At 47.0% G+C, this 14,735-nt stretch overlaps 1 long non-coding RNA gene across 1 annotated transcript; it reads left to right on the forward strand.

The window, feature by feature from the left end:
• The first annotated feature begins 8,795 nt into the window (after nt 1-8,795).
• LOC116151882 (uncharacterized) lies at nt 8,796-14,045 on the forward strand. Its single transcript, XR_004135493.2, has 3 exons — nt 8,796-8,966; nt 9,122-9,330; nt 13,474-14,045. It is a non-coding gene; the product is annotated as an uncharacterized LOC116151882 (long non-coding RNA).
• Nucleotides 14,046-14,735: the final 690 nt, after the last annotated feature.

The raw sequence follows: 14,735 nt of genomic DNA on the forward strand, positions 1-14,735 counted from the left end.
GTAGTGGAAAGTCCTTTCAGCCGTTTACAGTCTGCTCGGTCTACTCAAAACCACAGCCCTAAATTCTCGTGGACCCCGTCCTGTTTTATAATCTATTTCAGATTCCTACACTGTTTTTAGATACTGATGAACTGATAAGGAGCCTAGAATCAGGGCTGGAAGACCTGGTTCCAAGCCCAGAGTCACTGAAGAACGCTGTGACTGCAGCCCATTAGAGAAAAGGCCTTTGTAAGCTGCTCCAGATCCAAATGACGGTTGGAGTGCCTTTGACAAACTGCTCTGATTGAAAAGCACACTCTCCTTTTCCCCAGTCAGGGTCCATTCTGGAGCCACTGCACAGCTAGCTCGGGGAAGGCGGGGTTCTCAGGGCTGGACCCTGAGCTTGTTTCCACATACCCTTTTTGTGCCTGCTGGTGGGATGTGACAGAAAAGTGCAGCTTTTGCTTAATCTACTCTCCCCAACGTGTTCACTGTTTACAATTGATTTTCACATCCCAAGTTTGACCTCGGAATGTGAAGATGCCTGCGTGACTTATGTAAGGTTATAAGGTCACCAGTGGTAGTGACATAACCTGCGGCTGCCTAGTGCCATGCTCTTTCCTGCACTGCTCGTCCTTGAGCGGCCAGCTGTGGATGTGGCCTTTGTGAAGTGACCGGACAGGCTCCACGTTTCCTTGGAAGACTTCCTGTGGCTCCATCAGTTTTATCATCCTCGGGAGATGCACCAGCATCCTTGGCAGATGCAGTGGGCGGTGTGGACACCGAGGGACCAGTGCACTGAGTTGAGGTGCTCTGTGTCTCGGAAGCTGGGCTTCCTCATGAAAAAGGAATGTATGCAAGTTTGGGCTTGATAAAGTTGGGGTGGGATATGAGAAATAAATAGATCTCTAGCTTCTTGCCAGAGCTGGATTTCTAACATTCCGTTCTTAAAGAGCCACCCCGCAGAGGTGGTGTCGATTTGGGGAGCACTGCTTTATGCAGAATTTCAGCTTCAGAATGTGGGTGACCAATTGACAGGGTGAAGGACAGACGCTCAGAGAGCTGGTGCCCACCACCAGTGGTGCTTACGGCAGGGAACAGACCTGACGTGAGCCTTCACTCTCTGTTGTCTTCTGAGAAAGTGGCCAGAGTTTTCTTTCTGCTCTATCCTTTCTTCTGATTTTGAATGCCCGAAACCATTTTAATAAATGATCATGTTTTACCTTTCTCTTCCTCTCCTGGTGGCTGAGGGCCCTGAAAAAGAAATCTTGTTTAAAAATTAAGCCACCTGTATTTATGCAAGAGGCTCCCTGAGAAGCCAACAAGTGGCGGGCAGTTCTCAGCTGTCACAGTCTTTGTTACCGTCCCAGTCGCTTGCGTTTATCCTCTTTCCCGTCTTCTGGTCATTTGCCTGCTCATTAGTTGCTTGAGCTTAGGGTGAGCAAGAAATGAGGTGGGATTTTAAACCTGTCAAGCTGAAGTCTGGTTAACAGCCCGGTGGCGGTACAGTGGGCAGAGAAGGTAGAATAAATCCTGTGATTTGGCTGGAACAGTGGCTGCAGTCTAGTAAGGACTGCAGTCAGGGTCCAAAACCCTAACTGGACAGCCTTTCCATGACACGACCTCTATCTGCCAAGGTTCAAAGTGCTTGCGACAAACCCAGACCCAGCTGGAGCACATGTGTTAAAGACCGTTTAAGGCAAATTTGCTGTTAAGTCTTTTCTAAGTTATAAATCCCCTCGGGGTGTAAGGTTTGTCTTTAATCTCTGTTATTCTCAAGGTCAACCATGGTCCTGATGTGAAGTGGAATCTCGTTAAATATTTGGTTAATTAAATGAATAGCTTTTGTCCTCTTCAGTTAAAGGTTTTAAAACCATGTGTCCAGATGTCACAAGTATCCGCAGAACTAGAAATGCTCCTGTTCTCAGTCAGGTTGTTGAGCTGATGTCCTGTTGATGGTGTGGTTTTGCTGGCACGTCTGAGGCTGTGTCCTCGGCCCCTCCCAGGTACCATGGACACACCAACACTGCCCAGGGCAGCCAACAAGCGGCACTTAGGTAATTTTTTTTCCTTCTTTGATTTTTGTGTCTGATACTGAAAAGGTAGTTACTGGGCACGTGCCTGCCCGTGACCCTAACAACCAGCTCTTCTTTGGATTATGTCACCCTCGGGGTTTTAGTCTTCAGCTGACCGGACAGCTCGGTGAAAAGTAACCTCGGTTTTTTGACATTACTTTGCATGTTGTTGGAAGAGCGCCCTGCTGAGCGAGGAACCGCACAGACTTTCAGACTAAAGCAGACCTGGCGCCAGGCGTCTGCTCTGTCACGGCCGCTGTGCGGCCTTAAGTTGCCTCAGTTTCCTCGTCTGTAAAAACGGAGCCAAGAATCATCTTTGCCCGGAGACACAAGAGGGGAGTGTTTTCTTTGAGGATTAGATGACATCGTCACATCAAGTCTGGGAAGGGACCGGGGGGCGCGCGGCGTGGCACGTGGCCAGCGTGGCGGAGCGCGCGGCGGGTGCGCAGCGCGGGAACGGCAGCGACTCGGCTCAGCCTCCTCCCTTCCCCGAAGCCCTGAACTGGGGTGGCGTTTGCCTCCGGCAGAACCTCCTCTCGTTCCTCTCTGCCTGCGCGGAGGGGGACGGGTGCCGCCTCCCGTCCGAGAGCTGGCACAGACGGGAAGTAGCCCCAGGCTGGCGGAGCCGGCGGGCGGCGTGACACCCGGGCGCGGCGCCGGGGCTTCTGCCCCTTCGCTGGCCCCGCGGCACAGACGGGAGTCTCGTGTGTGGCCGGCCGGGCACGTTCCGCTGGCGAGCACCCAGCGCCCGGCTCTCAGGCCGGACAGCGCCCCCTCCGGGCGCCCGCGTTCGCCCGAGGCTCCCCGTTGAGGCGCTGGTCGGCGCAGGCGCGGGAGGGAACGCAGCTGAGGGACGAGGCCGCGCGCAGACACCGAAGGCTGCCCGTCCTCAAACACGCTCTCGTTGCGGGATGAAGACGCAAGGCTGAGCTCCGCGGACCAAGCGCGCGGCTCCCGGGGCCTGGCCAGGCCCCCCCGCCAGCGCAGCACCAGGAGCGCCCCGCATCCCGTCTGCGGCTCAGGGGAGAGCAGGAGACAGCCCCTCCCCCGCCCCGCCCCCCCCCCCCGCGCCCCCGGAAGCTCCCGCAAAGCCCTGTGTGTGCTTGCGATGAGGGTCTCCTGGGAAGTGGGGCGACGGTGGCTGAACGAGTGCCCTGCACACGACGGAAGGAGCTCAAAGTCCTATGAATCCAAGTAAGAAAGTTCACGCGGTGGGAGGTACGGCTCAGCGGTGGAGCGTGTGCTTAGCACGCACGAGGTCGTGGGTTGGATCCCCAGCACCTCCGTTAAACTAGCTAACTTACTAACTAAATAAATAAACCAATTACCCCCCTCAAAAAAAAAAGAAGAAAACCAAAAAACAAAACCAAAAAAGGTTCACATAGCAGGGTTTTCCTTGGGTTCCCAGATTTGGGGCATGAGGCTGCCTGGGGCGGGAGAGAGGTAATTCAGAGAAGCAAGCTGCAAAGGTTAACCACTATGCATAGAAATAGATAAAAATCCAAATTTCTTATGTACAGCACAGGGAACTCTATTCAATATCTTGTAATAACCTTTAATGACAAAGAATATGAAAACAAATACATGTATGTATGTGCATGACTGGGACATGATGCTGGACACCAGACATTGACACATTGTAACTGACTGTCCTTCAGTAAAATATACATATATATATATATATATATATACACACATACATACATATATATAAACCCCAGCCCCTGCAGAAAGGATTCTGCTAAACAGAAACAACGAGGAAGATTGTCCAGGAAAAGCCCGGGAAGTTGGGTGTTCGGCCTGCTGGGGAGCGGCTCCAGGAATACCGACAGCTCCAGCATTCCCAGTGCCCGTGGGGGTATTAGAAAGCCTTCTCCCAGCCGAGACTGCTCCCAGCAGCTGGAGCGGGAGCCCCCCCCCCCCCCCCCGCCACCTCTGCTCCGGTTGTTGCCGGAGACCGTCAGAGAGGGCAGTTTAGGATGACGCAATGTCTTTTGGGTAAAGAGCTTTCTCTTTTCCAGACTGGACTGCCAAAGACCTTGAGGAAATTAAAGAAAGAAAGGCAAAGTGAGATGCTATGTCTGGGGCACAGCGTTGCTCGAACCTGGGGGCTGTGTGGTTGTGAAGGTGGAGCTGTTGGGCGTTCTGAAGTGCTGTTTATTCACCTTGGCACCCAGAGTTAGGGTGCTGAGCGGCAGAGTGGAAGCATGGTGACAGGACAAGGGTAGTGAGGGGAAGCAAGTCCCCCGTGAGGGAGCGCGTCTCCGAGAGTCGTGGAGAGTTTGTGTCCCCGAGGAGGGAAGCAGGAAGATTACCTCACGGCAAAACAGCCGTTAAAACATCACTGGGATCCGCAGGGGACCCAGGCTCACAGTCAACAGCGTCTACCTTCCTTTCGGTGAAAGTTAAAATCAGAATCAATACCCTGATGAAAAGCAGTAGCACACATTAGCGCACAATTCAGAGCACTGTTCTGGGGGGACTTAGCCGATGCTGCGGCTGAAAGAAAACAAGAAGGAAAAAGAGGAGCCCTTACCACGCTCGTCACAGAGGGAGATCTTGGGAAAATGCAGCTGGACGGGGGCTTGTTGGACGGAGGGTCTTCTCGGAGACACGCCGGAGGAGGTGGGACGTCTGTGAGCAGAAAACTTGTGGTGCGTCCTCCCGCCCTTCCTTCCTGCGGGTCCACGTGTGCGCCCGTCTGTTTGAGGCTAGGACAGCACAGAGCGCTGGACTCCAGTCCACCCACACAGCCCCACCCACACTAAACGCGTTTCCAAGTGTGTACCAAAGAAAAAAGATTTAAAATACTTTTAGTAAATACTTATTAAGCACATATTACATCAGAGTCAGCTTTCCTGGGTACAGCTGTCGGCCGTGAATGGACCGAATGGACTGACAAAGCAATCGTTCTGTCAGCAGCCAGCGAGGACTAGCCAACTTGAAGTTATTCTGCTCATAGTGCTCCATGACCCTGCTCTGTATTTTTTGACTAAAATGTCATCATTTAAATTCACTAAATGATCAAGTATCATTTTAATTGTCTGTTTATCAAAGCCTGCAACGTGGCAGGCTCTGTGCTGGAGGAAAGGCGGTCCCTGTCTCACAGGGCTCTGAGGCACTGGGGACGGAATTACTCACGACAGGCAATGAGTTGAGCTTGTGCAGGACACTGTGGGAGAAGCTTCCAGGGCGCCTAATCTGGCGGGGGGTGGGCGGGGCACAGCTTCAGCCGAGGGGCAGAGCTGATGGACAGAACCTGCCGATGATGGCCAGTCATGGTCGCATTCTGTGGAGGACCCAGCCACCGTCAGATGGAACCACTACTTGGCAACCTGCTTCTTGCCCTGGAATGGCTTGAGGGGTCTGATTAAAATGCAGAGTCTGATGCAGCAGGTCTGGGGCAGGGCCCGAGAGTCTGCATTTCCAGTCAGCACCCATGTCTTATTCAGGCTCTGCAAACACGTCTCAGTTCAACAGACAAATGTTAGACCCGCCGACAGGCCTCACCTCGGGCACTCGTGCCCGGGGCAGTGTCACCCGTGTGCATGCACGCACAATGTCTGTCTTGTCTTCAGACACCTGTCACCATCTGGAATTACATTTTACCTGTTTAGGTGTTTACTGTAGATCTTCTGACTCAGAGAGGGACAAAGAGATGGGCTGACATTTTAGGTTCAGCTTCAGGGAACCAAGCTGGAATCCCAAATCCACTGAAGATTGTTTCAGATCCTGCCCTAACGGAGGATGTGACACTCCAGAGCCTGGTCTGGGTTTGAGAACCGAAGATCACAGGGGAAATGTTAAAATCTGCTGCAGCTGCATTTTTTGCAGGGAGGGGGAGGTGATTAGGTTTATTTATTTAGAGAGTTATTTAAGTGTGGGACCTCGTGCATGCTAAGCACTCACTCTAACCACTGAGGTACCCTGCCATGCTGCAGCTGCTTTGCGATGTAGAGAATGTTCCCTGGACCTGGGCTGGGCTGGGGTTTACCCCGATAGGGAGGGAAACAGGAGGATCAGAGCGAAGCTGGGCGTCTTCCTCCATGTCTAGAGAATTTTGAGGGTCAGGATTGAGACGATGGAACTAAATTAAGTGAAAAGATGGTCTCAGCAGTGGGGAAAGAAAGTGAATATTTGAGGCCTCTCGGAGATGGGAACTGATAGACGTGACCTGTGTCTGTGGGGGCACGAGGGGCTTCTCGGGCAGGAGTCCAGTAAGTCACACCATTCGTGCTGGCCCGGAGCCTCGGGGCTCGGGGCCGCGTGCCTATGGATGTGACGCGGCCTTCCTCCCGAGAATCGCAGGCACCCTGGGCCTTGGCAGAGCCTGAGGCCTGACGTACTTCTGGTGCCCCCAGGAGATGCACCTCTGGATTGAAATGATGCTAAATTATAAGAATCCCAAAATGTTCTCCTGATGCTTTTTTAAATTAAACCTATTTTGGATATCATTGTAAACTCACATGCAGTTCTAAGAAATTAGAGACCCTATGAGTTTTTACAATTTCCTCCAATGAGAATAATCTAAGAAACTCTAACACAGTTTCTCAACCAGGAGACTGACATTAATGCAGCCCTTGGGGCTGGTCGGGTTTCCTGAGTTTTGCTTGGTCCCACCGTGGGTGTCGGTGCAGCTCTATGCAGTTTTATCACATGTGGAGCTTTGTGCATCCAGCACCAGCGTCAGGACACAGAACAGTTGTATCAGCACAGGGATTCCTCCTGCTGCCGTCTGAAAACCGCGCTGTGGGTAGCAGGGGCTGGGGGGCCGTCGAGGGGAAGGGCGTGATCGCGAGGTCGGAGCCCACTCATGCCTTCCCGGGCGAGTTTGGGGCAGGCTGGGAAGTGGGGAGCATCCCTTCCGGGAAGAGCGGCTTTACTGCATCGAGTCTAATGTGTATTGATGACCGGCCGACGTGTCGGCAGCCCGTTCTCACGTGCTCCGGAAACGCCTGCTGACGGCAGCGAATTAGGCCGCTCGCGCCCCGCCGGCGTCCGCTGCCTGCCCTTAACCCTTTCCCCTTGGCCGTGGTGGCTGGTTTCAGCCTTCCTCGTGATGGCTGACACGATGTTCATTAACTCTCTGACTAGAACTGAGATTAAATTTTTTGGCCAAGGAAAACCCTAACGACAACCTGTGTTTATCTGTTTATACTTCATGTATCACCTTTATTTTCCAGGCTTGTTCTGAGCAGCAGACTTGGTCCTCATGGTCACCCGTCCCGTGTCCATTTTGCTGTAACCAGCAAAGCCGGGGGTCATGTGCTGTCAGCTCCAAGCTCTCAGGGCTGCTTAAAGGCTGACCGGCTAAGCCATGTGTCTTGAGTCTGTTGACTGCATTATATTCCTACGTATCCTTGCCCCACACCTTGTGATGGCTACAAGTCAACTTGGAGAGAAATACTAAGGAGACCATGTCCTGCCCCAGTTTCCTAGCCATTTTGGTGACGAGGGAGATGTGGCCCCGCCTGTCTGCAGAGTATGTCTGGCTTGGAGAACATACATGAAATACCGAAAATCAACTGACTAGAGAATTCCACACTTGCAAAGGAGCAACAGCAATGCTGGTTAATATTTAACATAATAAGGGAGACAGCTTTCAAGCCTGTGGAGCTCTCTGGTTGTGACAGTTCATAAGAACATCCTGTCCATCTCCCTTGAAAATGGGAAGTTGGGGCTACTTTGTTACTTGATTTAGAACACAGCGTGTAATTGGAAGAGCTAATACTGTGTATTTTGAAAGTAGTCCATAATTCACATTTCCTGCTCGCTCCCACTGAGCATTTCCCCAGCAGGAGGATTGAGCTCATCAGATTTGCTCTGCTGGCTTTACGTGGTTTTCTCCTTCTCCTCTAAACGCAGGCAAATCGTGTTTATTCATTAACGTTCTGAAGAAAAAAAAATTTTAAATAAAGCAATTAAACCAAAATTTACTATAAGGTTACACTTTATATAATCCTTAATTAACTACATATGGATTATTCACTATGTGCTGGAGAAAATAACCCTGAGAAGACAGAAGACAGGTTTTCAGTCCTCGGGAATGAAAACCCTTGTCAGAGACAGGACAAACATTACCTTAAAGACACAGACGTGAGACAAACTATCCCACAAAACACAAAAAGGATGTCCGTTGCCTGAGCTGGCCAGAGCGTAGAGAATTCCAGGTCTGTAGACTCTTTTTATGGTTGCAGTGGAAAGTGTTTCACAGCTTGCTTGACTTTGATAAAAATTTAAATTAGCATTGGCTTTCGAAATATTGATTAGATATCACGCAGAAACGTCATTTAATTATAATGGGGTTCACATTCAAACTTCTGCTGCTCAAAAGCTGCAGACATAAACTCCTCACCCATTTGTGTCAAGATAAGAATTGTTTCCAAAGATGTGAGTTCCAGCTTCAACCCCAGTTTGGTTGTAGTGTGGTAGGATTAGCGACATTTTTTAATAATTCTCAATTGAAAAGAAGCTAAGTTCTCATATTTCTCAGAGAACGACTCAGTTATTAATAAACCCTCACTCCAAGGTTTGTATGAAGCAGAGAAGCCAGCACCCTTTCCACAAATAACTTTATCTAAGTGTTAGAACAGCACAATCTGTTTTCTGATATTTTAAAAGTTACTCATTCCTTCAGTTCATTTAAGCTTGACAGCCTAGAGGCATAAATCTTTTATCTCTAATCCCCAAGATACCCAACCCCAATAAATAATAACTTTGGACTTCTGTTTCCTGCAGCTTTCTACAGATTTGCACTGGCGCTGGCCTCTGTGGAGTGCGTTCCTGGGGCGCTGCTCCATTCTGCGGAGCCCCATCACAGCCTTGCCTGAGGTTTGACGGTCCGCCGGCCACGTCGGCTGTGTACTTCTGACACAGCAAGATGTGCTGTCAGCCTCTGGGTGAAACTGTTAGGTTAGTGCTAGAGCTTATGTGCTTGCCAGTGCTGGGAATAAGATATGAACAAAAATCAGGGCTTCGTGTGCTTTTGCTTAGTATGTCTGCTTGGTCCGCTAATGAGTCAGATTTATATTATCTAGTGCTTTAAGTGGGAACTCTTGTTTTTCCAGAGCTTAGAGTGCTAATCCTGCCACTCAGTCGGAGGGAAATGCCCTTTCACTCGCGAGGAAGCAGCTATCGGATTGAGTCTACGAGTCAGGATGGGAGAAGTTTGCTGTGGGTTTTCGGCGACCCCCCAGGTGGAGTCATTTCCGTCTCTGGTTGTATTTGCGGCGTGGTGGAATGGAGACACGCCCGACAGGACATCGCATAGATGCTGGTGAGCAGTTAGCCGTCTGATGGGAGGTGCTGGTTCGCTGTCACTGGGTTACATGGTCTGGAAGCTCTGTCTCAGCAAGACTTGGAAGGCTGCCCAGCGCTCCCATGCGAATTATCGCTTCATCCTCTCCTGACTTCTTTTTTCTCTTTCTTTTTCTTTCCTTTTCTCCTCCCTGCCTCCCTCCCTCCCTTCCTTCTTTCGTTTCTTTGTCAGGTCATCTTGGCTCCCTCTCTGTTGTGTTAATAAGATATTGGTTATGTTGGGCTCTGAAGAAAGGTCCTTCTTCCACTGGTTACTTGGTTCTGATTGGTGAAGAGTACAAATCCATCCCTGAGTTCTGCCAGATCTCCCTGCTGAGTGTCTCCGCATCTGTCAGCTGTACCGCCACCCCGACGCTGCCCGGCCTCGGGGGCTGCAGAACCTCGGGGACAGTCACCGCCTCCACAGGGCGCCTTCCAGGCTGGTCCCCGCCATGCACCAGGGTGAGACTGTCACCTATGCTCCCAGAGCTCTGCCATCGCTTCCACCTGCGGTTGGAAGAAAGGAAAGGCCTCACAGGCCAGGTGCGCAGGGTTGGCTGCTGAGTCCAGACGGGTGTGGGTTCATGAAGCCTCCTCCTCCGCCCCCCCGAGCTGCACTTACAGACCTATGCTCCTTCCCCCAAACTGTCTTCACCCTTGGTTATCAGTCCTCCGTCCTTGGAGGGTAAGCTGCTCGAGGTCAGAGACAGCCATTTTTGCTGGTCATTTTATTCCATGTATTTAGCGCAGGGCCCAGTGTACAAGAACCATCAAGAGACAACTGTCAGATGAGTCATCCCTGCCCCTTTGGTGGTAACTCAGACTCATTCTGATTTTTGTGTCAGGTCAACCTGCTACACCTCAACTTGTATATTACTTGCTAGTGATTTGCCGGTGACTGAAACGGCTGGAAAATGTGTGTAGATTGGAAGTACGATGACTGGTTGGGTTATAAACCAAGACACAAATACTAAAGCTTTTACTTACCTGTAGACTTCATTTTCTTCTCTCCCATTTACTCCTTTTTAAAAATTAATAATTGCTTATTCAACTGTCCTCAAAATCTATGATTTTCAGTAGAGATTCTGTCCCCTTGCCTTAGTTTATTTTTCACACTGCGTGTGGTATGGGGTCCACCCCAGAAAGCTGCGTCCCAGTGCTTGGAACCACGCCCAGCGCCTAGAGGTCAATAGTCAGTATTAAATCAATAAACTTGTCATCTTTACCTAACTCCTCACATAGTTAACTTAAAAATTGTACCTCATGCGGGACGTGGGCACTTTTCTATGTTTATTGTGTAGTGTGAAATACATTGCCCATATAAAGTAATATATTATGAAGTATCATGAAAGTATAACCTATAAACCCATCCATGCGATTCGAGGGATGGGCCACTGACATTAAAGTCACCGAAACCCCTGATTCCATTCCTCTGCCCCACCCCCATCGTGATGTTAGCACCTCCTTGCAGCGATATTTTTTTTAAAACCTTGCCAGGCTTTTCTTTATAATTTTATCCAGATGTTTCTAAACAATATATTATCCAATTTCATGCTTTGAAATTTGTAGAGATGATATCATGCTGCAAGTGTTCTTTGGCTACTTGCTTTTTAAGAGTCATTCATGTTAACGTTTTGTATCAGTCAGTATTCTGGCTGAAAACAAAATGTATTCATTGGATTTAAACAAGGAGAGTGTAATGAATGCGCTACTTGCTGCCAGAGGGCAAGGTTAAGAGGATAAACAGCGATTTGACAAAGGCAGCACAGCTCATTGCCTAAGTGCAGACCCAGCCAGGCTGCTGGTGCTCAAATCTTGGCCATGTTCCTTACCTGCCGTTGACCACGACGCACATCACGCACGGCACAGGCTCCAGTGTGGCTCTGGGTGCTCGCGTGGAAGGTGGAGATGTGCTCATCTTTGCCTCACAGTGCTGCCGTGAGAATTCCGGGGGCTGCTCTGTACATGCTCGGTGTCTAGTGTGCACTGTCCGAGTATTTGCTGTCCTGTTGTTGACACCTTCATCATCGTCATTGTCATCATCTTCTTCAATAAGATGAATGTTTCAATCTCTGCTGTGTGTACAATGTTTCTTAGATTTATACCTAGCTGAGTAGTTCATAGTTTTGGTACTATTTAAGATGATACTTTTAAAAATCTGTTTATATAATAATTGTTTATTGCTAGCATATAATAATACAGTTGATTTTTGTACATATCCCATGACTTTGCTGGCAAAGTCAATTATGTTAGCAATTTCAGTTATGAGCTCTAGGGACTTTCTTGCAGATTCTTTGGGGCTTTCCACCTGTGTCTTGTTTCCTTTTTGAAATCTGTGGGTCTTTTGTTTGTTTCTGTTGCAGTTTTACACTGGTTAGGACTCCCAGTACGATGTGGAATCAGAATGGGAGCGCTGACATCTTTGTCATGTTCTTGATTTTCTGACGTTAGTTGTAGGAGTTTGTCGAAGCCCTTGATGATGTTAAGGTTTTTCTCCCCAGTTCTTGGCTTACTGAAAGTGTTTGTCATGAATGGGTATAAATTTTGCAAAGTGCTTTTTCTCCATCAGTGGGTTAATTTTCCTTCTTTAGTCTGCTAGTATATTCAGTTATGTTGGTTTTTAAATGTTAGACCAATCTTGGATTCCCAATATAAACCCAGCTGAGTCACGATGTGTAATTTTTGTTAAATGTTGCTAAGTTTGCTTTCCTAATGTTTCACTGAAGATTTCTGCATCTGTGTTCGCGAATATTTTTCTCAAGTTTTCTCATGATGTCTTTGGCAGGTCTTGGTATTAGAATAATGCTGACATCATGAATAGGTTGGAAGTTTTCATTTTCTTGTCTGATTTCTGAAAATAACTGTGTAGAATTTGTATTATTTCTTTCTTAAATATTTTGTACAGTTTACCAGTGACACCATCTAGTGAGAGTTTTTTTTAAATGTTTTTGGGGTTTTTTTTAAGTGAGAAAACTTTTAACTACAATTCCAATTTATATAATACATCTATTCAGATAATCTGATTTTCTTAAGTCAATTTTGGTAGTTTATAACTTTGAAGGAACTTACCCATTTTGTCTAATCCATCTTAACCTATCCATCTAGTTGTCTGATTTCTGGGAGTGGGGTTGTTCTAATTCTCTTTTTGGTCTTGTGTCTTCAGTGTCTATAGTGACATTACCTCTCATTTTTGATGTTGTAATTTGTATCTTCTTTTTTCCTTGAACAGTCTGGCTAAAGTTCACCATTTTTATTCATATTTTCAAAGAACCAGAACTTGGTATCATTTTAAAATTATTTTTCTTTTTTTTCTATTTCATTAATTTATGCTACATTCTGGTGTTGTGTGTTTTTTTTTTTTTTTTACTCTTGCTTACTTTGACATATTTTATGCTTCTTTTCTAGATTCTTAAAATAGAAGCTTTAATTATTGCTTTGAGGCTTTTCTTTCTAATAAAATAACTTGTTGCTCCAGATCTTCCTCTAGGCGTGTCCTTAGCTGCGCCCCACAAACTTTTTTCTGAGATACTGCATTTCTTACTTTGTAAATTAGGCAAGAGATAGATCCAGTTTGGGAAGAGGGGGTCGTAACTTTCTGATCTACTAAGAAAATTAAAAATGAGAAATGTCACATGAGGTCTCCTGTGCTGTCGCTAGTGGTCTAGCTGGGACCGCAGCTCACATGATAGAGAAATTCACTCAAGAAATTTAGGGTGTGTCTTGGAGTAAACTTCCGTGTCGTCACTCCAAAACATTTTGCTGCCTATTCTTCCATGAGAACATGGGAGCCACAGCACAGTCTTGCCAGGAACTTGACTGTTTCTGATATTTTTCTGAGACATTCCTCAAAAAGATAAAGATCTGCTGTTGCTGTGTCCAAACCATTTGCAGCAACTTTTTAAGTGTAAACCCAATGGATTATTGTAACTGTAGAAAATAAACTCTTCACATATGGTGAGTCTTTCTGACATATTCATAGATATGTTGTTCTTTCATTTTCATTTCTAGTTTTCATGCATTTAGGATATTTGATTATTTTCATGTAATGGATTTCCAATTTCTTTCTGTTATGATAATTGAAGTCAGCTTAAATTTATAATTTCAATGTTCATTTTACTTCAAGGTAAACCCTCTCAGTGAGAGGAAAGTCAGAGAACTTCGGGGCACGCTTCGCAGCTTCACGGTGCACTGACGTCACATGACGTGATGCTAGCCGTTCTAGCCTCCGGAAGTCAGAGTGATACGAGATGAAGAAGTATCTTTTTAGAAGTTTAAAGAGGACAATTAGAATTGCTGAAACAGCGCTGTTGGTGTCATGGCCTGGATGCTCACCTCCGTGTATGAAGACTGACGCACATATTCTGTGAAGCTCCGTTTTGGCCAGAGTGCCCCTCCCCTTTTGACTTTGTGTGATACAGTCTACTGTTCTTAAAACATAACAAGTGTTTATACACTTGTCATAAAAATATACTACTTTCATTTTATCAAGAACATTTCAGCATCCCTAGGAACTCAGTGAACGTTTCTGATTTGCTGGAGAAGCACCACAGACAGTACAATACGACCTTTCAAGACGGAGACCCGTCGCTGAGTGAGTGGAAAATAGCAATAAATCTGATATAACAGTAAAGCTCATTTTTTTGGTCATGAGACATGTAAAACTCTTTGTAGACTTGTCACTAGAGCTGTTTGGTATTTCAGAATACTAGTAAAAATGTAGAGACACGGTGCCTCCCAGTCCGAAGCATGAACAGTTTTATGTCCAGATAACATTTGCTAATTTCATTCTAATCTGTCTTCCTTTACAATCGACTCTCCTGAGTTGGGAGTGCAAGTTCTAAATCTCATCTTGGGCTTCGTGTTTTTACTAGATTTAAAGATGGCTTTGCAGTTGTCCTGCTGACAGGGCTTCACAGACACAATTATAAAAAGGCAGTCAGTTGGTTACATGACCAGGGAACGCAAAACAGGGCTTTGGTGCAGTTTAAAGCTGAGCATTCTGAAAAGAGCTCTCTAGAAATGACTCATAAATCGTCGCCAACAGGGCTCCAGTCAAATGATGACAAAAATCTTTTAAGTCCCAAGTATGTGCAAATGAATCCCAATTTGGCTTTGAATTATGCTTTTCCTTTTTTTTTTGACTCATTTTGAAAGTCAGCATAGTGTCATCATTGTTTCTTTCAGAAGTAGCAAATACATCTAAACTCAGACATATGGAATTATTGTGCTTCTGGTGGATGAATTAATCCTCCCAAAGCTTGAAAACTTAAAAGCCCAACTTCTGGCATATTTTCAGCTAGACTCTGAGGCATCAGACTAAGTGGGTCTTAATGCAAATGCATGGATATAAATCTAACAGAGAAAGCTATTTATGCATATTATAAA

This window comes from Camelus dromedarius, chromosome 26 (assembly GCF_036321535.1).
Source record: "Camelus dromedarius isolate mCamDro1 chromosome 26, mCamDro1.pat, whole genome shotgun sequence".
Taxonomy (NCBI): domain Eukaryota; kingdom Metazoa; phylum Chordata; class Mammalia; order Artiodactyla; family Camelidae; genus Camelus; species Camelus dromedarius.